This window comes from Panthera uncia, assembly GCF_023721935.1.
Source record: "Panthera uncia isolate 11264 chromosome A1 unlocalized genomic scaffold, Puncia_PCG_1.0 HiC_scaffold_17, whole genome shotgun sequence".
Taxonomy (NCBI): domain Eukaryota; kingdom Metazoa; phylum Chordata; class Mammalia; order Carnivora; family Felidae; genus Panthera; species Panthera uncia.
In genome coordinates this window covers 33,291,262-33,312,911 of record NW_026057577.1, presented here as the reverse complement: position 1 = coordinate 33,312,911, position 21,650 = coordinate 33,291,262, and the positions used below count along the sequence as shown (strand labels likewise).

Genomic DNA, 21,650 nt, shown 5'->3' with positions numbered 1-21,650 from the left:
TCTCAAATACCTATCTGGTAACAAAGGTGTGTTGAAAGAAATGCTTGGGAAAACCAATGTATTTGTAGATTATTTTCTTGGACAGAAGCGAGATAACTCTGAAAATTCTCAATTCTCCTTTATATATTTATGGATTTTAAGAATAGGCAGATCTCCCAAAACCCACTTCCTGAGGTCTAAGATCTCCAACCTTTCCAAAAAAATTTTTTTTTTCAGAGTTTAGGGTCTCAATCCAAAGTCCTCTTTAAACTTTATCAAAAGCATTTTCCTTTTCTACCACCAGGTGGCAGATGGATCCACTTTTTGGCACACGACCCCAACCCCGCCCTACCGGAAGTTGTCATGCAAAGGAAACCTCTTTAGCCACGCCTAAAGTTCAGCACCCTAGACGCGGACAGCGACACCGCCCAGTTTAGTCTCATGACTTGCTGCAGAGGTTTTCACCTGACAAAGGAACTGGCCAATCCCAACTGGTTCAAAGGGCCGTGTGACTGACTAAGTTACAATGCCAGATATGGAGGGGGTAAGAACCCCTTGATTTTAGATATTTAGGCTGGCAAGGAAACCAGCTGATATTAAATAATATCCCTTATTGCAAAATGTTGACTTTTTTCTCTCTCTACTCCCAGATTCTAAGTGCATGCTTGTAATTGTCTTCGTGTGTGACAGACATTAGATCATCCAACCTTGGTGTGTTGGTTTATTCCAACAAAATGCCTAAGACATCAAAGGCGGTACAAAAGTCTGTGTGAATTATGGCGGCCAATACCTCGTCTTACACAAAGCTGCTTGTCAGTTTTCTCAAGAAATTAGCATGAGGCTAGATAGCTTTTTCTGCATTGTTTGCCAATTAATTATTCTCAAAAACACAAAAAGCAGCTTTGTTCGCATGAAAGAACTGTTTTAGGCAAAGGGACTGATTGGACTGAAGCACAAGTATGCCCAAGAAGTGACGATTTAGGTGTTATCTTTCCAGTTGCTTAGCAACAAATTTAGACAAAAAGAGCATGTTTGTGGATTTTATTTCGTGTCTCAGGATGGCAAAAACTCAAGGGCAAATGAAAATGGGCTCAGGACAGCATAACATATTAACTGAGACTAGGGCTTAGAATCAGAGTCTAATTAAATCCCAGTCCTGGGGCATCAGGTACGGCCAAGTAGGAACAAGGAGCTGTTTAAGATGGACAAATAGGTTAAATTCAGCTTAGTTTTAGCTATAATTCATCCACGTTAAACTGATTTCTTTCTCTTTCCCACTTTATTTTGGCGGTGTTAATTCAGAATTTTAACCAGCAGAGGGCGAATTTACTGCATTTTCCGCCCCTAAGACACTCCCTCTTTCCTTCCCCTACCCCCACCCCTCTCCCCTTGCCCAGGAGACATTAATTTTCTAGGCTCCTCAAATATACTGAGGGAGGTGTGGTGGAAAGATAGTAGCACACAGAGCTTGGCAGAGTGACCGCCCTGCCACCCTTGGATCTGTGGTTGCTCTTGTATCTCCTTGCTTAAGGCTGCAAAGGGGATTGCAGTGGTTGTTCAGGAGGGGGCAGGGATGAAAAACAGCCCCATCCCTAGGAACTGTATGTTTGGGATCACTAGCTTCAGAGAATTAAGGGGGCCAGGGGGTAACCTAGTTAGAGGAGGAATGTAACCTGTGAAAGTTCCAAAGAGAAAAAAAAGCAGTTGACTTTTCAGGACCAATAGCTCAGTATGCTGGAACATCAGCCACACACACAAAAAAAAAGGTTGGGGGGGGTGCTCTGCCCTGGCTTTGCCACTCTAGGAACAAAAATAGGAGGTTGAGGGGTAGGGAAAGGAGAAGATGAAAGGAAAGACTAGGAGTCTGGCTGAGTCATCTTTAATACAAAACAAGCAAAGCAAGCCACGGCGGGGGGACAATGAGAGGAAAGCTTGCCAGAATGCAGGGCAGAGCAATAAAGCATGCTGCACAAAGTTAATTTATTGTTGGGCAGAGCCTTCCACATTCTCAACAAACACAGTATTTGCTCCAGAGGGGCGTTTTACCTAGTATTGTAGGATTTTGCAGAATCTCCTTGGGCAGGCAGCCAGAAATCCTATTAATTGGACATGTCCTTTCTCCTCTGTATATTTATGTCTCAGAATTCATCTAACTCAGTTTCAAACTAGCAAAATTAATTTTTTCTGGAGGCCATTAAACTAAATATTATGTGGCATTGCAGTTTCTCTCCTTCAATCATTAAATTTCTGTAAAGCTAATTTTTAAAGGACACCATTTCATTAATAAAATCAACTCCTGAAAGAGTATGAAACTCTTAAAGTTGGTTATTTTGGGGGGCAAGAGAAAGAGGTCTTAACAAGATAGATCAACACTTTTCAGAAAGAATGATTTGACTCATAATTTCATGGTTAGTCTTAGAGATAAAGTACACTTTGATGGTATGTTGAACACCTGTGTTTTTGTAGCATGCCCTCTGTACATAAGCACTTATAATATAAATTTTCTATGCATATACCAAATTTCATTCATCTTATACCAAGATCTAAACAAGTGCTTAAAAATGCCTATATAATTCTAACTATAATTATAATCTTCCCATGGAAGACAGAATTACCTTTTAAAAACCTAAGTAGTAAGTTAGCAAACAAGCACTTAATAAAAGAAAAAAAAACCTAATAGCCAGTAAGCATACAAAAAGCTTTTCAACATCATTAATTATCAAAGAAAGGAAATTTTAAACAACAGTAAAATGCCTTTACCCACCCAAGAGAATGACTTGATTAATTAATAATAAAACATGACATTTCCAAGTGTTGGAAAGGATGGGACAACTTCAACTACCGCACATTCTGGTAATGTGTGTGACTTGGTAGAGTGTGACTTGGTACAATCATTCTGGAAAACTGGCAGCATTTAGTAAAGCACCATATATGTATACCCTCCAACTCAGTAATTGCACTCTTTAGGTATATACTTAATAGAAAGGCTTATATGTGCATACAAAAATACATGTACGAGAAAGTTCATCATAGCTCAAACTTGGAAGCACTTCAAATGTACCCCAACAGTATAGTGGAAAATATATTGTTATTACCAAATACAGAAATATATACAGCACTGACATTTTTTTAAAATTATGTATGCCTAAAATCTCACAGACATAATGTAATGTCCAGCAGAAAAAAAAATCAGAAGCCAAAGAAAACATTTTGTATGATTCTATTTATATAAAACTCAATAACTGAAAAACTTCTCTAAGATGATAAAAGTCAGAATAGCAGTTCCATTTGGTGGAGATAAAGACTAGCAGAGAGCTCTAAGGAGGCTTCAAGGGTATTGGTAATATTCTATTTCTTGATCTGGGTGGTGGTTACAGGTATGTTCGCTCTGTAAACATCTCGAGCTATATATACACTATGATTTGTATGCGCTGATTATGTTACACTGCAATAAAAAAAACCCCACAAGACAGATAATTTCATACTTATATTTAAAACCATTCCATGGGGGCGCCTGGGTGGCGCAGTCGGTTAAGCGTCCGACTTCAGCCAGGTCACCATCTCGCGGTCCGTGAGTTCGAGCCCCGCGTCAGGCTCTGGGCTGATGGCTCGGAGCCTGGAGCCTGTTTCCAATTCTGTGTCTCCCTCTCTCTCTGCCCCTCCCCCGTTCATGCTCTGTCTCTCTCTGTCCCAAAAATAAATAAAAAACGTTGAAAAAAATTAAAAAAAAAAAAATAAAACCATTCCATGTCCTACCATTACACTGAGAGCACACACTAAATTCCTTAGTATAGCTTATAAGGGCCTGAATAAACTAATGTTACCTAATTTCTAATCTCTTATTAACCACTTTCTCTCTTCACTATTAGACTTGAATTACTCTGACCTTTCATCAGTGTCTAGAACTTATCAATCTCTTTTCTGTCTTGGAGACTTTGGGCTTGCTGTTTTCTCTGCTTCAAATGCATTATTGCCACCTCTTTTCATGACATGCTTCTTGTAACCCTTCCACTTTCAGATTAATAACATCTTTTTAGAGAAGCTTGCTTTGACTCTCCTGTCTAAAGTCCCTGTGTTATTTCTCTGTGTGCTGCTGTAACAAACTACCACAAATATAATGGCTTTAAACAACACAAATCTATTATCCTAGACTTCTGAGGGTCAGAAGTCCACGATGGGTCTCACTGGGCTAAAATCAAGGTATTAGCAGGAATGCTTTCCTTCTGGAGGTGGCAGAGAAGAACCCATTCCCTTTCCTTTTCCAGATTTTAGAGGCTGCCTGTCTGTTTGGCATGTGACCCCTTCTTCCACCTTCAAAGTCAGCTGTGCAGCATCTTAAAATCTTGACTTTGACATTCTCTCCCCTGTCTCTCTCTTCCACTCTTGTAATAATGTTCGGTCCATCCAGATAATCCAGGATGACCTCCTGATATGAAGGGTCAGCTGATTAACAATATTAATTCTCGTTTTTTACATATAACATATTTAAAATTCTGGGGACTAGAATGGGGACATCTTTTGGAGGGGTATTATTCTGCCTACCACAATCCCCCTCTTTTTTCTAGCACAGCATCATGTTTATTTCCTTAAAAGCACTACTCATAATTTTTTATTGTTTTATATATCTGTTTACTTGTTCACTCTAGTATAAATCTCTGACAGCAGACCCTATCTATCCGTCTTGTTACCTGTTGTTTCCCCAGTGCTTAGCATAATGCCTGGCACACTTTAGTTCAAAAAGTATTAGTGGAAAGGATAAATAAATGATTATGATTTTAGGTTTATGTTTTGACACTTAGCTCTGTTTGGTTTTTATCTTTCCTTATCATATAAAAGTATATATTGTGTCTTGCAGGAGGGGAATTTCTGAAGGAATCACAGCATAGATTTTTTAAGCTCTCCATCATACTAACTCACTGCAAAAAAATGATGCCTACAGATAGAGACCCATATATGTCACAAACATATCTTCATCTTTTTATTGTACTTATAAGGATAGTTTATAAGTTACCTCCTGCTAGAAAATAGGATATCACAGGGCTCATGCTGCTGAAGAAAAGATAATCAAGGATGAAAAGTGGCAATTCTTTGTTATAAGCATGTGAGAAAATATGTGGTGCATAGATCTCTAAGTCTGATCCTAGGATTTAGTTACAAAGACAGGTATCATCAGACAACCATTTTTAATCTCTGTTTTACCAGGTTATAATATCATATACCAAAGGTTTTTAAATACGTAGTGATTCATTTATTTATTCAGCAAATATTTATTGATCATCCTTAAATGTCAGGTACTCTTCTAGGCTCTGGGTACACAGTATGAATAATACAAAGTCCCTATGTTTAGGGCATCTACAAATTGATACATAATATTATGTGAGGTGGCAAGTGTTATAAAGAAGAAGGGTATGATGAGAAAGCAACAGAGGGTTTTGAATGGATATTTTATTTATGTGATAAAAAGACAAGTCTGATTGTTGTCTGGGTGGAAGAAGAGAGACCAGTTTACTGCCATTGCAGTAAAATAGTCAGAAGACAATGATAGTGTGAACTAGGATGACAGTACTGGAGTTAATAAAAATTGGTTGGATTTGAGATATTTTTTGACATGGTTTGATGATGGATTTGGATGTGGAATGTTAAATAATAAAGAATGGCCCTCTGTTTGGGGTATCTTGGTGATTGGTGGTGCCATTTACTGATATGGGGAAGTCAGGGTTAATCTGGGGATGGAAAATCAAGAATTCTGTACATGTTAAATTTGAAAGGCTTGTTAAAGTTATAAAGTTATCTTCATTGGGCAATTGAATATTTGGGTCTGAGGAGGTAGGGGAGATATCACATCTAGAAATAAGAATTTTAGAGTAAAGATTAGGAAAACTATATTTATTTATTATTTATTTATTTTTTTTATTTTTGGGACAGAGAGAGACAGAGCATGAACGGGGGAGGGGCAGAGAGAGAGGGAGACACAGAATCGGAAACAGGCTCCAGGCTCCGAGCCATCAGCCCAGAGCCTGACGCGGGGCTCGAACTCACGGACCGCGAGATGGTGACCTGGCTGAAGTCGGACGCTTAACCGACTGCGCCACCCAGGCGCCCCAGGAAAACTATATTTAAAATGCAATGAAACTGGATGAGATCATCTAGGGAATTAGTGAAGGCAGAGAAGATTGGCTAGTCCTAGCGTACTTCGACATTTAGAGGTCTAGAAAATGAGGAGAAGCCAGCAAAGGAGATTCAGGAGAGTAGCCAGTGTGGTAGGAGAAAACCCAGGAGAGAATGTGCCCTGGAAGTCATGTGGAGAAATTGTTTCAAGGAGGAAGGAAATATTCCTGAGAGTTTAGTAAAATACAACTTGAGATGGAAAGATGAAGGTTCCTTGTGACCTTGACAGAGCAGATTCAATAAAGTAATAAAATAAAAACATGATCTAAGGGTGCCTGGGTGGCTCAGTTGGTTAAGCATCCGACTTTGGCTCAGGTCATGATCTCATGGCTTGTGAGTTCGAGCCCTGTGTCGGGCTCTGTGCTGACACCTCAGAGCCTGGAGTCTGCTTCAGATTCTGTATCTCCCTCTCTCTGTGTCCCTCCCCGCTCTCACTCTCTCTCTCTTTCTCTCTCTCTCAAAAATAAACATTAAAAATTAAAAAAAAAAAAGCCTGATCTAATGTGACAATCCATTATGAAAATATTATTCAGCTTGGATTCCTTTTAAATAATGCTACTCGAAGGGTACCTTGGTGGCTCAGTTGGTTAAGCACTGGACTTTTGATTTTGACTTAGGTCATGATCTCACGGTTCGTGAGATTGAGCCCAGTCCTCATTGGGCTCTATGCAGACAGTGCAGAGCCTGCTTGGGAGTCTCTCCCTCTCTCTCTCCCGGTCCCCTGCTCTCCCTCCCTCAAAATACATAAATAAAATTTAAAAATAACAATAATGCTACTTGAAGCAGAGATTATATGAATTGCCAAGACTGATGGTCTATATTTATGTAACAAATTAGTAAAACTTCTAAATTCACAACTTCTTGATATGAGATCAAAGTATATAGATGGATTCACTGTAATGGTGGCTGCTGGGGGGAAACACTGATACAGTTTCTTCATAGCTCTGAAGACATTACCATATTCTCTGCCCATAATTTGCAATAACGAAAATCATAATTTTAAATTCCTCCCCTCTTCTGAAGTAGTTACAGATGCCTACTCTGTGCCTTGAAATAGAAATATAAACTTCCTTAGGGGGAGCTTTTTGCTGAACTTCCTATTTTATCTAAACCAATGGCTTTCAAAGCATTTTCCAAGACCTCCATATGATGCATTGATGTTTGCAAACTAGTTCATTATATTACTTGCATTTATACCATCATGAGGCTGTTTCCAGTCATCACCATTGTGATCTCAAGGTCTCCAATCTTACAAGGTGTCCACTTCACTGAGCTCTTAAATCCTTTGCAGGGGTCCAATAAATAAGTTTTAGAACATGATCACTAAATAATCTGTGCTGGCTCTTTTTCACAGAAGTGTTAAAATGAGAGACTTTTCTTCCAAAGATTGTTTCATCTCATGTAACAATCAGCACTATAGTCATTCAGTTACTAAATATTATTAAGCACCTTCTGTGTGTTTGGCCTATTCTAGGATCAGAAAACATGATGTGGAATGAAATGGGCACCATTCCAGCCTCACAAAACTTGGATCCTAACAGGTAAGATAGGTAACTGTTACAATAAATACATTACAGACTGCCATAAGAAGACAATAGTATGATAAAAGAACTCAGAACTGCAGGTTTGGGGTGGAAGTTTGGGAAAGACTGGGCTCTGAAAGATGACAAGTTATCCAGGAAGGGAAACAGTGACTAGCAATAGGGAAAAGCATGTACAAAGGTTTGGAGGCAATGATACAACAGAAAGGTAGTGCATTTGAAGCACTCTGTGAGCAAGGGAATAAACTATCATTATTTTTCTCTCCTTTAGGATGACCTATATACTCAATACTTTTTAGTGACTTTCAAATTACATTGAAATTGATTTTTATTCACTATTATGGTTAAATGTCAAATTTTATTTTTTAACCTTAATAATTTGTCAACTTTTCAATAGGTTTGATTTTTTTATAGAACAAAAATTAAAATAAAATAAATCTGAGCCATTGTGACTTTCTCTTCAGGCCAGATTCTAATTTCTAATATGAAAAACAGTGGTTTCAAATGAAATAATTTGAATTTATGGTCAATAGCTATGAGTACTAATTATTTAAATGTAACTATTTAAAACTTTGGGGAAAAAAGATTACAAAAGGAATAGGGTGGGTAAGTAGAGGGAACTCTTTCAAGAAAGTTTTTTGGTTTTGTTTTTGGGGGGTTTTTTGGTAAAGAAGAGAGAAATGAGCAGTAACTAGAAGGAAAAATTGGGTCAAAAAATGGTTATTTTAAGATGTAAGAAATAACAATATGCCGGTATGCTGATGGGAAATATCCTGTAGAAAGGAGAAAACTGGCAATACAGGGGCGGCAGAAAGCAATGTCTTTGAAGATATGACATGGGAGGGGATATGAGTACTCACGGAAGGGTGGCCTTAGCAAGGAGCATGGACGATTTAATACCACAGAACATGAGGCAGGGTACAAGGGAACAAAGACAGGTCAGAAGGTCAATGTGGTGTGAATTTGTGGACACAGTCTTCCGACTGCTTCATTTATCAGTGAATAAAGAAGATGCTCTACTGATACAGAATATGGGCGTGTGCTAAAGGTTGAGAAAAGAGCAGAGAGTAAGAAGTAGTCCCAGCAAATGGATGCGGGTAGGAGGACTAATGGACTAGGAAAACACAGTATGATCACGAGGCAGCACTAAGGGCCATTTGAAATTTGTAATTACAAATAGAAAGTGAGAACAGCAAGAAATATTGTGATATTTTCTCCACTGTTTTTTTTTAGATTTTATTTTATTTATTTATTTAATGTTTATTTTACAGAGAGAGTGTGTGTGCATGCGAGCAGGGTAGAGGCAGAGAGAGAGGGAGACAGAGGATCCAAAGCTGGCTGAGTGCTGACAGCAAAGAGCCCAACCTGGGGCTCGAATTCACAAACCATGAGATCATGACCTGAGCCAAAGTTGGACGCTTAACCAACTGAGCCACCCAGGTGATCCTAAAGATTTTATTTTTAAGTAATCTCTGCACCCAATATGGGGCTCAAACTCACAACTCCAAGATCAAGAGTCAAATGCTCCACTGACTGAGCCAGCCAGGCAGCCCTCTCCTATCACTTTAACCAATGTGTATACAGGGCTGGTATTGGCAAAGTTTGGATTTATGAATAGTAGGATTTTTAGAAGCATGTATATATATTAAAGTGTGAGAAGGTCAGGGAGTTAAGGGTGTATGAAATGGAATGATTGTAATGACTGGCCGTGGGATTTTAGCTGGATAAGGTGAAGTAAGGACATGGAGGTGGTAGTACTAATGGATTTTATGTATTGGAATGGTGAAGTGATTTTTGAAGTTAGGCTCTTAGAGGGTGTAAGCTGGAAAAACTGGACAGGGTAGCCAGACAGTTGGATGCTCAAAATGGCTAAGAGAGAAATTGCAGGCATGATAACATGAAATCTATATCTGACTTGGGATGGGAGTAAGTGGCTGAGTTGGGTAGAGTACTGGCTAACTACAGGAGAGAAGGTCAAGGAACGGAGAGGCTGCTGAAGATACACCTATCTGGATATTGATGTTACCAAGAATTATGGCTGGAATAACACTGGACAGCATGATGAAGAATCAGCAGTTAAAATGTTCAAGGAATGAGGATGAGTGACATGGGGTCAGCGGATGGCCGCCATGAGGCGAGGTAGTAGGTGGAAGAATTCCATGACATGAAATTCCAAGCTGAATGTTGTTAAGCAAAAGGGAGGTGGAGTGATGTGAAAGTGGCACCAAGGAGCAGGAAGAGAATTTCTTCTTTCTAGGCCCAGTAGTATTAGGGGTAAAGAGAAAGCATAGCTACCTTTTGAGAAAAATAAAGATAAGTCACGACTTCAGGGAGAGCCAGTTTTTAGTCAGAAGGTGAATTTTCAGGGGCGCCTGGGTGGCGCAGTCGGTTAAGCGTCCGACTTCAGCCAGGTCACGATCTCGCGGTCCGTGAGTTCGAGCCCCGCGTCAGGCTCTGGGCTGATGGCTCGGAGCCTGGAGCCTGTTTCCGATCCTGTGTCTCCCTCTCTCTCTCTGCCCCTCCCCCGTTCATGCTCTGTCTCTCTCTGTCCCAAAAATAAATAAAAAACGTTGAAAAAAAAAATTAAAAAAAAAAAAAAAAAAAAAAGAAGGTGAATTTTCAGAAAAAAAGGCTGAGGATATGGGGAATTTGCTGACTGACCAGAGGGCACAGTGAAAGGAAAGAAAAGAAATCCACAAAACAACATGTAAGTTACTCTCTGGGGGGAAAAAGAGTTGATGGGGGAGTTGGAACATTTGGAAACTGACATCAACTGTGAAGTTAATCTGATGGTAGCAATAGGAGATACTGTTGGTAAGGCCATGACACAGGGGTGAGTTATGGTGCGGGGCGGGGGCTGGGGGTATCTGGTCAGAACATTCAGACTTCTTGGGCTCTCACTTCACTAAAACTGACACCTTCCCTTCAGCCCAAGGCTACACAGAGACCCCCTCTGGCCCCTGCCAATGCAGGTGTGGAGGCCAGAGACATGGGGCAGTTGCCATCTAATGTGAGAGTTTCCTTCCACTGCCTTAGATATTACCCACAGCAGGAGGAATCACAAGGTGCTGGCTTTCTACGCATTTTGAAGACAAACCCACTCCTGAAGCCCATGCTTCTCTAAAGATGAGAACATCGGGGCAACAGTTGTGCCAATGCTGCCAGCACTTCTCATCTGGGGCAATGGCCTGTGACAACAAGAAGGCAACAAGAATGTCTTAAAAGTAGCACGGAGCAGAAGAATACTCATGTTTTTGCTATGGCTGGGAAGGGTATTCTGAAATATGGAAGTTCAGTTAGAACCTCCCAGAGGAATTTTTTTTTTTTTTTTTAGTTTAAAAGTTGGCTACTTTCTATCACCAAAATCTGAAACACAATGGCCTAATCAGTAACTGTGGACATCTTGAAACATCCTAATATTTAAAAGGAAATTAAAAGTAAGTCTTGCTTGCTATCAATGCTAAAAATCACAAATAGACACACACATTCTGAGTCACTGTAATAATTCTCTAGTCTCAGTTCACAGAATCTCTGCAGATTCAATCTGGCATCAAATAACAGCCCATTCTTCTCTGCCACCATGGCCACTGGGAGCTGATGAGGACAAAGATACAGTACCTTAGCTACAGAGAAGAAGAAAGAAGTGCTTTCAGGTGACATTTGGTTTGGGGAAAAGGCTAGAAATGTAAAAGTCTGTTTTTCTGAGCAACCCTGAGCAATACTGGAAAATTTCACCATGTTATCTTCTCTTACACCAATTCAAGTAGGAGTTAGGGTACCTTAGTTTACCTCTGCTTCTGTCCCTGATACTTGCAAGTCACCAAGTGACTCTCTTACAGCTTCTCCATGTATGCAAGTGAAAAATGAAACTGCCCAAAAGTGTCAAAGGGGATCTCGGAGCCACCGCTGACTTGAGACCAGGGTGTTTCTACCTCCAAGTTGGAAAGAACGTTCACATCTTCATTTCCAGGCCTTAGCTAATAAGTGAGACACAAAAAGTGCTCCTCCCCGAAGAGACCTCACTTATGCCAGAGAGAACAGCCAGAGGCAGATGCCAAATTTAAGGTGGGAGCCTATAAGTAACAGCTTCAAAGTGAATCAGGTTCTTAGAAGGACACAGTGCACCAAGAGGGACGGACAACTTTTTCTAAGTTGCATGCTAATGTGGCAATGAGGATTTAGCTCACCTGATACCATTTCACCTAAAGTCAATTCTCCTGATGCCAATTGACCTAATTAATTTGGCTAAAATTAGCATTTTCTAGAGCAGTGGTTCTTAATCTTGGATATGAAGTAGGTAATTCTGGCCTGGGGAATTTTTTAAAAAGTAATGTCCAGTCTATAACCCCAGAAATTCTGATTCCTTTTGGTTGAACCCAGGCATTATCACATACACAAGTAACAGATAAAACAAATAATAATATTTTAGTACAAATATGTCCCAAATATTATACGGGACATATTGCATGATACATGCTTATTCTAAGAAATTATTCATTATTTATGTAAAATTTAAATTTAATTGGCTATTCTATATTTTTACTTGCTAAATCTGGCAACTTACCTGTAACTCTAGTTTTAGCCAGGATTGGCTCTATTTATGTAGATCAGATTGGACTGGGTTTATTGAATGTTTTCTGATTATATTTGCATCTTTTTAAAAGCATATTTTCCCCATTTCTAGGCAGTTCAAGGATTCATTTTTTACCTGTTTCTAAAGAACTATTAAATATCTATTATTTTCATATTCTATTGTATTTCATATAATATATTTATAATATATTAGGCTTCATTTGATTCATCCAATTTAACCCTTTTGAGAGTATCTACTTCCTTTTTAATATTCCCTATTGTTTTGTATTCCTTTGTGCATTTACTAGAATTTCCACTGGGGGAAAGTGGAGAGATAAATAAAACAGAATTGGCAAGATGATGGTAATTGTTCAAAGCTGGATGATGAGCACACAAGGGTTCACTGTACAATTCATTCTAATTTCTGTAATTGAAACTTTTTAAAAAAGATTTTGTTTTATTTTCTTATGTAATCTCTACCCCTAATGTGGGGCTCGAACTCATGACCCCAAGATCAAAAGTCACATGTTCCACTGACTGAGCCAGCCAGGTGCCCATATGTAATTGAAGCTTTTGAAACAGTTTTTAAATAAATTTTTAAAAACCACAGTTAATAGATGAAATAGACACTTCAGACAGGGTTTCAGACAGGGTTCAGTATTCCAAATAGCAAAGTAATACTAATTCATGATATATCAATAACCCAAAAAAACAAAAGAGAGAAAGAGAAAGAAGTCTCTCTCTTTCACACTTGTCTGCAGCCAAGTTCTCCTTATAGACAACCCACCGATGTCAAATCCTTGTGTCTCTTTCCAGGAGGATCTTCTATACATATGCCAGTATATATACACATATATTTTACAAAATGCTAATTTAATCTATCTATTGATCTTAGTTTTTATTTTTAAAAATTTTAAATTTATTTTGAGACAGAGTTATAGGATTAATTAAATGAGAAATTAAAACTTAGAATTTTTAACAAATGTTTATTTATTCTGAGGGAGAGAACAGGGGAGGGGCAGAGAGAGAGAGAGAGGAGAGAGAGAGAGAGAGAGAGAGAGAGAGAGAGAGAATCCTAAGCAGGCTCTACACTGCCAGCACAGAGCCCAAAGCGGGGCCTGAAAACCCACAAACCGTGAGATCATGACTGGAGCCTAAATCAAGAGTCAAATGCTTAACCAACTAAGCCACCCAGGCATGCCATTGCTCTTAGTTTTAAAAATCTTTCCATATAAAGCTATCTTATTATTTACCACCTGCTATTTCATTGTATGAATCATACTGGCATTTACTTAAGCAATGTCCTATTTTGGGATTCAGTGAGTTGGTTTTTTTTTAAATTCCTGGTTATTATACAATGTTGCGATGCATATTCTTTTACAGCCATCACTTCACACATGCTCAACTCTTAGTATATTTCTTTAAAATAAATTCTTTTGGGGCGCCTGGGTGGCTCAGTCGGTTAAGCGTCCGACTTCGGCTCAGGTCACGATCTCGCGGTCCCCGGGTTCGAGCCCCGCATCGGGCTCTGGGCTGATGGCTCGGAGCCTGGAGCCTGCTTCCGATTCTGTGTTTCCCTCTCTCTCTGCCCCTCCCCCGTTCCTGCTGTGTCTCTCTCTGTCTCAAAAATAAATAAATGTTAAAAAAAATAAATAAAAAATAAATTCTTTTTAAAATTTTTAAAAATTTATTTTGAGAGAGAGAGCGCATACACACACACACACACACACACACACACACACGAGAGCAGGGGAGGGGAAGAGAGCGAGAGAGACAGAATTCCAAGCAGGATCCACTGACAGTGCAAGATCTCACGAACCATGAGATCGTGACCTGAGTGGAAACCAAGAATTGAACACTTAACCAACTGAGCCACCCAGGTGTCCCTAAAACAAATTTCTAAACTGGAATTGTTAAGTCAGTATTTTTAAAAATTATAGCAAAAATTGTCACATTACTCTTACCAATTTATATCCCATTAGCAATACGTCTGAGCTCAAATTACTCTCAAAAGCAAAGACTGAGACAATAGTTTCTGCACAGGTAATTAGTTTGGGAGATGATCCAAAGGACCAGGAAAAGTGAGAGAGAGAAAAGCCAATTCAGGATGCGTTATTGAGATAGCCACTGTGAGCAACTGAGGTTTCAGCCAGCCAGAACATTAAACAAGGGTGTAGGATGCCTCTTGTACTTGTTCACCCAAGGATCAACTGAGATAAACGTTTGTTTCTCATCACTCATTGGTTGAAGGTTGACCCAGAAGTGTTAAGTCCCATACTTCTGGGTAAACCTGTATCTTTAAGGACCAGAGTCCCTTAATAAGACATCAGAAAAGCCTTAGGAAAGAAAGCAAAAGACTTAAATGCATGCTTGAGGCAGGACCCTGTCCTCAGAAATGAGTCTAAGGTCACAGAAGATTTTGTTTATGGCAGCAACAGGCAGCATCAGGGGTTTAGAGCACATGAGGGAAGGTACAAGTAAGTATGTGAAAGACCACAAATGAGAACACCTGGTGAATTGCACCCTTGCTAGCACACTGTGGCATTAAACTTTGTAACCATTTCCAATCAATGGATGAAAAAAGTTTATCTCAAAGGAGTTGTGTTTTGAATTTGTTTGAGCCATATGTTTGAAACATCTGCATGTATTTTCATTTCTGTGAAATGTCCCTTGTACATTTTTCTATTTGTTTTGAGGGCTTTTCTCAATTTGCAGGAGTTACTTCTATGAATAGAAATTAGCCCTTATTTGTGACATTAATATTTTGCCTTTTGATTTTGTTCATGGCGGTCTTGCAATACAATTTTTATTTTTTTTTATTTAAAAAAAAAATTTTTTAACGTTTATTTATTTTTGAGACAGAGAGAGACAGAGCATGAACGGGGGAGAGTCAGAGAGAGGGAGATACAGAATCGGAAACAGGCTCCAGGCTCTGAGCCGTCAGCACAGAGCCCGACGCGGGGCTCGAACTCACGGACCGCGAGATCATGACCTGAGCCGAAGTCGGCTGCTCAACCGACTGAGCCACCCAGGCGCCCTGCAATACAATTTTTAAAAATTTGTTTATAAAAAATATTTCATCTTTTATCACTGTAGTATTGTCATGCTTATAAAATCTTTCCCCACTTTGAGATTATTTTTAAAAATTCATCCGCTTAGTGGATCAGTCAGTTGAGCATCCGACTTCAGCTCAGGTCATGATCTCTAGTGGTTCATGATTTCGAGCCCCAGATCAGGCCCACTGTTGTCAGCCTGTCAGCACAGAGCCCAATTTGGATCCTCTGTTTCCCTCTCTCTCTGCCCCTCCCCCACTTGCACCCTCTCCCTCTCTCTCTCAAAAAAAAAAAAAAAAAAAAAAAGATAAATAAGACATTAAAAAAATTTTTTTAAGAAAAAAATTCATCCATTTATGACAGAGATTATATTCTCTTTAGACAAAGAACCCTGTGTTTTAGTTGGTCACACACATCCTTGCAACTGGTTTTGACCATATGATTTTTTTTTTTTTTGCCAGTGATATTTAAACGGACATGTTAGGTGGGACTTGTGGGAAACCTTTAAAAGACTTCCCTTCCTTCCCGTTCCTGAAATGGCTGGCGATCTAATAGCCATATTTAATTATGGGAGACCTTGACAATGAGTAAGTCTCATGCTGGGATCACTGAGTAGAAGATATGATCCTAGGTCCCTAATGTCATAGTAAGGCTACCCTATCAGCTGGGACTCTCTATCTCCAGACTTCTTTTTATGAGAGAGATAGAACTTCCATCATTTTTTTTCTGAAAATATATTGCAGTTTTTTAAAAAATATAACCTAAACTAATCCAAACTGCTATATCATTACTTTTAATAGTATTATTATCTTTCTCTCCCATTTCCCCTCTCTGTTGTATTATTAATGCACATTTCCAAGTCTTTCATAAATCTAAGACCCACACCTAAAGTCTCCATGTCTGCCACTTGGGGAGTTAGACTTCTATCAATGTGTGCAGAGAACCAGGACAATGACATGTGGGCTCCTTTTGAGGAGAATGGAAGACAAAATCTTACATGTTCTGGTGTGGTCTTAGGGTCGCTCTGAAGACTGAAGGGTAGAAGTCTAGAAGAAAGGCAGTTGGCCCACTGTGCTCCACTGTTTCTAAGCTCCTGATTCAGCAAACCTCTCGGGACACAGACCTAATGCATCCTCCTACTGAAACATCAAGTCTGCATTTATTATGGTAATTATCTATTGCACAAATATATGGACTGAATATTGATTCTGAGATCACACACTGTAATCTATCTAACATACCTACTGGGCCAAATAACACCATCAATTTTTCACACTGTTTTAAAGCCAAATTTGCTGCCTGGATACTTAAAGGCATCTTGTACCCTGGTAAATATTTGACACCTGCTCTTGTGCTGATCTCAGCCTATCAATATCCACGCTTGTGGCTCGATAGGCCCATGTGGTTCTTTTGATTGCAAGATGCTCCCAGAAATACCCATAAGGAAACTCTGAGGGAAAAAGAGAAAGCTTTATAACTTACAGATCATGGAAGTTATGTGGCAGAGCTGGGGCCAACGGCAGGGTCGCGGTATACAGAGGGCAGGGGAGCATGGGCGCATGCGTAGGCCTGAGCACACGTGGGTCTGGGGTTCTGCTTTTATTGGTGGCAAGGTTCTCGTGGCCTCACTCGTAATTTAAAACATAAGAGTGAGAATTTAAAGCATAGGGAGAGGGATTCCTGGGCGGTTAGTTGGTTAAGCATGGGACTTCAGTTCAGATCATTATCTCACAGCTCGTTGAGTTCAAATCCCGTGTAGGGCTCTGTGCAGACAGCTCAGGGACTGGAGCCTGTTTCAGATTCCGTGTCCTCCCTCTCTCTTTGCCCCTCCCCCAATCGTGCTCTGTTTCCCTCTGTCTCTCAAAAGTAAACGTTAAAATAAAAAATAAAATGTGGGGAGAGAAAAAACAAGCTACCAGAAAGGCCAGGTATGGAAGTTAACAAAGACGGGGAGTGGGGGGCAGCTCTTTTTCCAGTCTCTCAGCTGGCACTGCCACTTGAAATAGCCATCTTCGAGGTGGCTGCCTGTTAAAGTGAATGCCTCAATAATCAAAACTTAAGTCAGGCAATTGCATTACAAAAAAGAAAAGCCAATTATCACTTAGCTTACACTACAATCCCGTCAGATCAATTAAATCATAATCTGATAGAAAAAGTGTACAACTGTTTGGTAATCAAAGACATACAAATTAAAGTATAGTGGTTTGCTTATCTTATTTTCGAAGATGAAAATGACTAATAATATACATTACACAAGGTGTAGAAATTCTTATAAACTGACTGTAGGAGTATACTGCATTTCCAGAGGCCAATTTTGTAATGTGTATAAAAGGTTTAATGTGCATATTGTCTTACTTAGTAATTCTACTTTTGGAACCTATCTTGCAGGGATACTGGACTAATGTGCCAAACGTGGTAAAAGAGTGTTCATTGTAGTGCTGTTTACAGTGGTAAAAATATACAAAACCTTTAATATCAATGAACAGGGACGGGTTAAGTAAATTATATAACCATGTCAGGAAATATGTGTAAATGATTTCAAAGATTTATCGGGGTGCCTGGGTGGCTCAGTCGGTTGGGCGTCCGACTTCGGCTCAGGTCATGATCTTGAGGTCCGTGAGTTCAAGCCCCACGTTGGGCTCTGTGCTGACTGCTCAGAGCCTGGAGCCTGTTTCAGATTCTGTGTCTCCCTCTCTCTCTGACCTTCCCCCATTCATGCTCTGTCTCTCTCTGTCTCAAAAAAAAATGAATAAAAACGTTAAAAGAATTTAAAAAAAGATTTATATTTATATGGGAAAAAGCAAGTGACAGAAAATACTAGTATGATCCTTTAAAATATATGTATGTATTTACAGAAAAATGCATCTTTTCTTTCCTGATGCTCCCTTATATGCAAAGGGGACTCAGAGTCACACTCTTAGCTTTTCTACGCCCCTTGTTCACTCTGCCTCAGGGGATTGGAGTCACTTATGTGCTTGGCAATGTGGGAGAGAATAAACTATTAATTCTTGACTTGACTCTGCCCCTTTGCCTCTTGGAAATGAACTACCCACTGTGAATACTGGTTCTCTTCTGCTCCTCAGTGCTATCCTTCCTGCCTGATGCTGGGATAGAAGCCCTGACTAGTATGGGGTTCAGTTAGTCCCTAAATTTGGCACTCAAACTAATTTGCCTCCTCTAACTCATCTGTATCATTAACAAAAGTAGCACTCTGGCTTTCGTAGGCCATTCATTTGTTTATCAATTTATTCATTACTCTGGGCAAGGAAGAAGGATGCTATTTATTGGGTCCTTCAAGCACCCAGTTATGTATGCAATGAAAAAGGCATGGAAGAGTAACTTCCAAACTCTCCGTGGTACCTCTCTGTAGACACTTCACTTGCAGGGCACCTAGGTGGCTCAGCTGGTTAAGTGTCTGACTCTTGATTTCAGCTCAGGTCATGATTTCTCAGTTTGGAAGACTGAGCCCTTCATCAGGCTCCACGCTGACAGCTCACAGCCTGCTTGTGATTTTCTCTCTCTCTCCCTTTCTCTCTCTGCCCCTGCCCCACTTGTGCACTCTCTGTCTCAAAGTAAATAAATAAACCCAAAAAACAAAACAAAACAAAACTTCCCTGGCTACTCTCCAAGGTCTGGGCTTCTGTATATTTTATTTTTAAGATACATATTTTTATTTTTAAGATAATGTTAATTTTTAAGATATATTTATTTTTAAGATATGTATATGTGTGTATATACACATATATATATGTAAAATTTTGTGTTATTTTTACTTTCTCTTTAAGAGAAATTAATATTGCTAGTTACATTTTGAATAAAAAGAGAAATAGCAATGACATATGACTATATAAAATAAATATGGCCTCCTTAAATTATACTACTTATGTCTATTAAGGATATCATGAAACAGGTACTATTATTCACTCCTGGTGGTCTCTGGTTTTGCAGTTCCTGGTCATAGAAGAACGACTTTTCTTTTGTCATTTACTGACTGTGACCTTGAATGAGACATTTCCTTTTCTCGGTCTTCTTATTTGTTAAACAAGTTTCCTGTAGGCCCTAACTTTCTGAGATTCTATACACTGATGTTTAGTTTACACTTGAGGAATATCAGCGGTCAGCAAGCTTTTAAATTTGTCTCTAAATGTCTGAATCTCCAAACGTCCCACTGGCCCATAGCTGATGAGACCACAGTTGGCCACCTGGCTGAAAGCAAGCCAATCAGTTTTTCTCTCCAAGAAGAATTTGTAATGGGTATTTAGAAAGAGAAGGCAGGTTTTTGTGGACCACTAGAACCAAGGATATATACATTTAGAAGCTATGGGAAAAGGAGAGAAAAGCTGGTCTGCAGAGATAGGGAAGAATGAAGCAGATGGAGAAAGATAATTAGAGAAGATGACATTTTATTTTATTTCACTTCATTTTATTTTGAGAGAGAGAGCATGTGCATGGGAGAGTGGCAGAGGCAGAGAGAGAGAGAGAGAGAGAGAGAGAGAGAGAGAGAGAATCTTAAGCAGTCTCCATGCTAATCTCAGAGCCGGACACTGGGCTCCATCCCACACCCTGGGATCATGACCTGAGATGAAATCAGGAGTCAGAAACTCAACCAACTGAGCCACCAGGTATCCCAAAAAAGATGACATTAAAAAAAAAAAAAAAAAAAAAACAGTTCTGGCTTTCTAACCTCTGGTCCCTTCTAGAGGCCCAGCTGCATTCCCATTCTTAGTTTCAGTGAGACAACCTGTGCCCTTATAAACTGTCCTTTCTAGCCTAATCTAGATGGGGTTGGTTTCTTGCAGTCAAAAATCTGTTCTACAGTGCACATCTCTGCCAGCAGACTGGACCTGTCCCATGGCCCCTCTGCCCTATCATTCCAAATTTATGCAAAGAAAGTTACTGAATGCTCCTACGTTTCTGATGTAAGCTCAGCCTGCAGAAAACCACCTCTCCGTCCTACAGGCATTTCCAGGCTAGACCTAGCACTGTCTGTTCGAGCTCCTGCTCCCAAACATTGCACTACCTACCTACGTTCCAGAACCAGTCCACGAGACCTCCAACTGGGCTCTAAGCTAACTGTGCCATTTTGAAAGGTGTGAAAGGAAGACTGAAGCTTCCAGACTCCCTGGCTCCCAGAAAATTGGCCGTATGCCTGAGGAAGACAAAGAGCAAAGTGATCTGGAAAGCTCCCGCAGTTGAGAAGAAATGTGTATTTCATCTGGATAATGAATGCTGTTAGCCTTAGAGAATGGAATAAACCTAAGGACTCGGGAGTGTAATTCTTTCTTGAAAGGCCAATATATATCAATAATTTAGGGAGGAAGACCTTTCAAAGCTGTGATCCAGATGATTTTGTAACTGAGAGATTAACACATGAATGGCTACCCTGATTCCGTGGCTGTCTCAGAGTCATTATTGATAAACAATTTATTTTTCTTAAAATGAAATCTGTTCCGCAGATGTCTACTTCTCAGCTAGGATATAACAACCTTGAAGAAAATCACACTGCTTTCTGTGCAATATTCAACCAGATGATATTAACATAGCATGGGCCTAAGCAAGTATTTGAACTGTCTTCCAGGCTCCCTCTTTCATACGTGCACCTCAATCTGTGACTGGATGAAGAAAAGTCTTTGGGTGAAATGGAGCTCCCAAGAAATGATTTGGGGCAAGTAAATGAAAGCACATTTTCCTTACTTCTGTCTCTCTTGTGAATGTCTTTTCTGTTTTCATCATTCATCTATATAAACAGAGCCATAGTTTAGTGTTGAGTACTGAAACTGAGCATGTGTTCAGACAGAGGTCTGGGTTATTCTACTCTAGAGGGAGTCACATAAAGTTCATAAAGTCCTTCCAAATTTCCCCTTTGGGATACACTATAAACCCCAGGTACTGAAATTATCATTGCACATGAGTGCCATTTTTTGTTTCTAGTCACAAAAATTTGGGTTAGCTTAAATGTCCATTAATAAAGGAAAAGGTGAATGCATTATGACCTTATCATCTGGCCATTATATGAAATTTGTACAGGAATTAAAAGAAGTGATTTAGAGTTAACTGGTGAAATCTCCATGTTACTGTAAGTTTAAAAAAAAGCTTCAGAGTAACGAGCATGGCTTATCTTTTTTTTAATTTGAAAAGGAAAACAATTACACTTATGCATATGATATGCATATATCACATAAGTTTAACTTTCTTTTTTTTAAGATTTTTTAAATTTGTAAGTAATCTCTATACCCAATTACAACCCCAAGATCAAGAGTCACATGCTCTGCTGACAGAGCCAGGCAGGTGCCCCCCATAAGTTTAATTTTCTACATTTTACCTAACTGGTTATGGC

The 21,650-nt window shown here is 39.5% G+C and overlaps 1 long non-coding RNA gene across 2 annotated transcripts; it reads left to right on the top strand.

Annotated features, from left to right (window-relative positions):
* The first annotated feature begins 286 nt into the window (after positions 1-286).
* On the top strand, positions 287-20,987 carry LOC125934904 (uncharacterized). Of its 2 annotated transcripts, XR_007461567.1 has the most exons (6): positions 287-523; positions 7,622-7,688; positions 11,202-11,341; positions 11,528-11,753; positions 16,331-16,480; positions 20,113-20,987. It is a non-coding gene; the product is annotated as an uncharacterized LOC125934904 (long non-coding RNA). The 2 variants fall into 2 exon arrangements; XR_007461568.1 differs by lacking the exon at positions 11,528-11,753.
* The last annotated feature ends 663 nt before the right edge of the window (positions 20,988-21,650 follow it).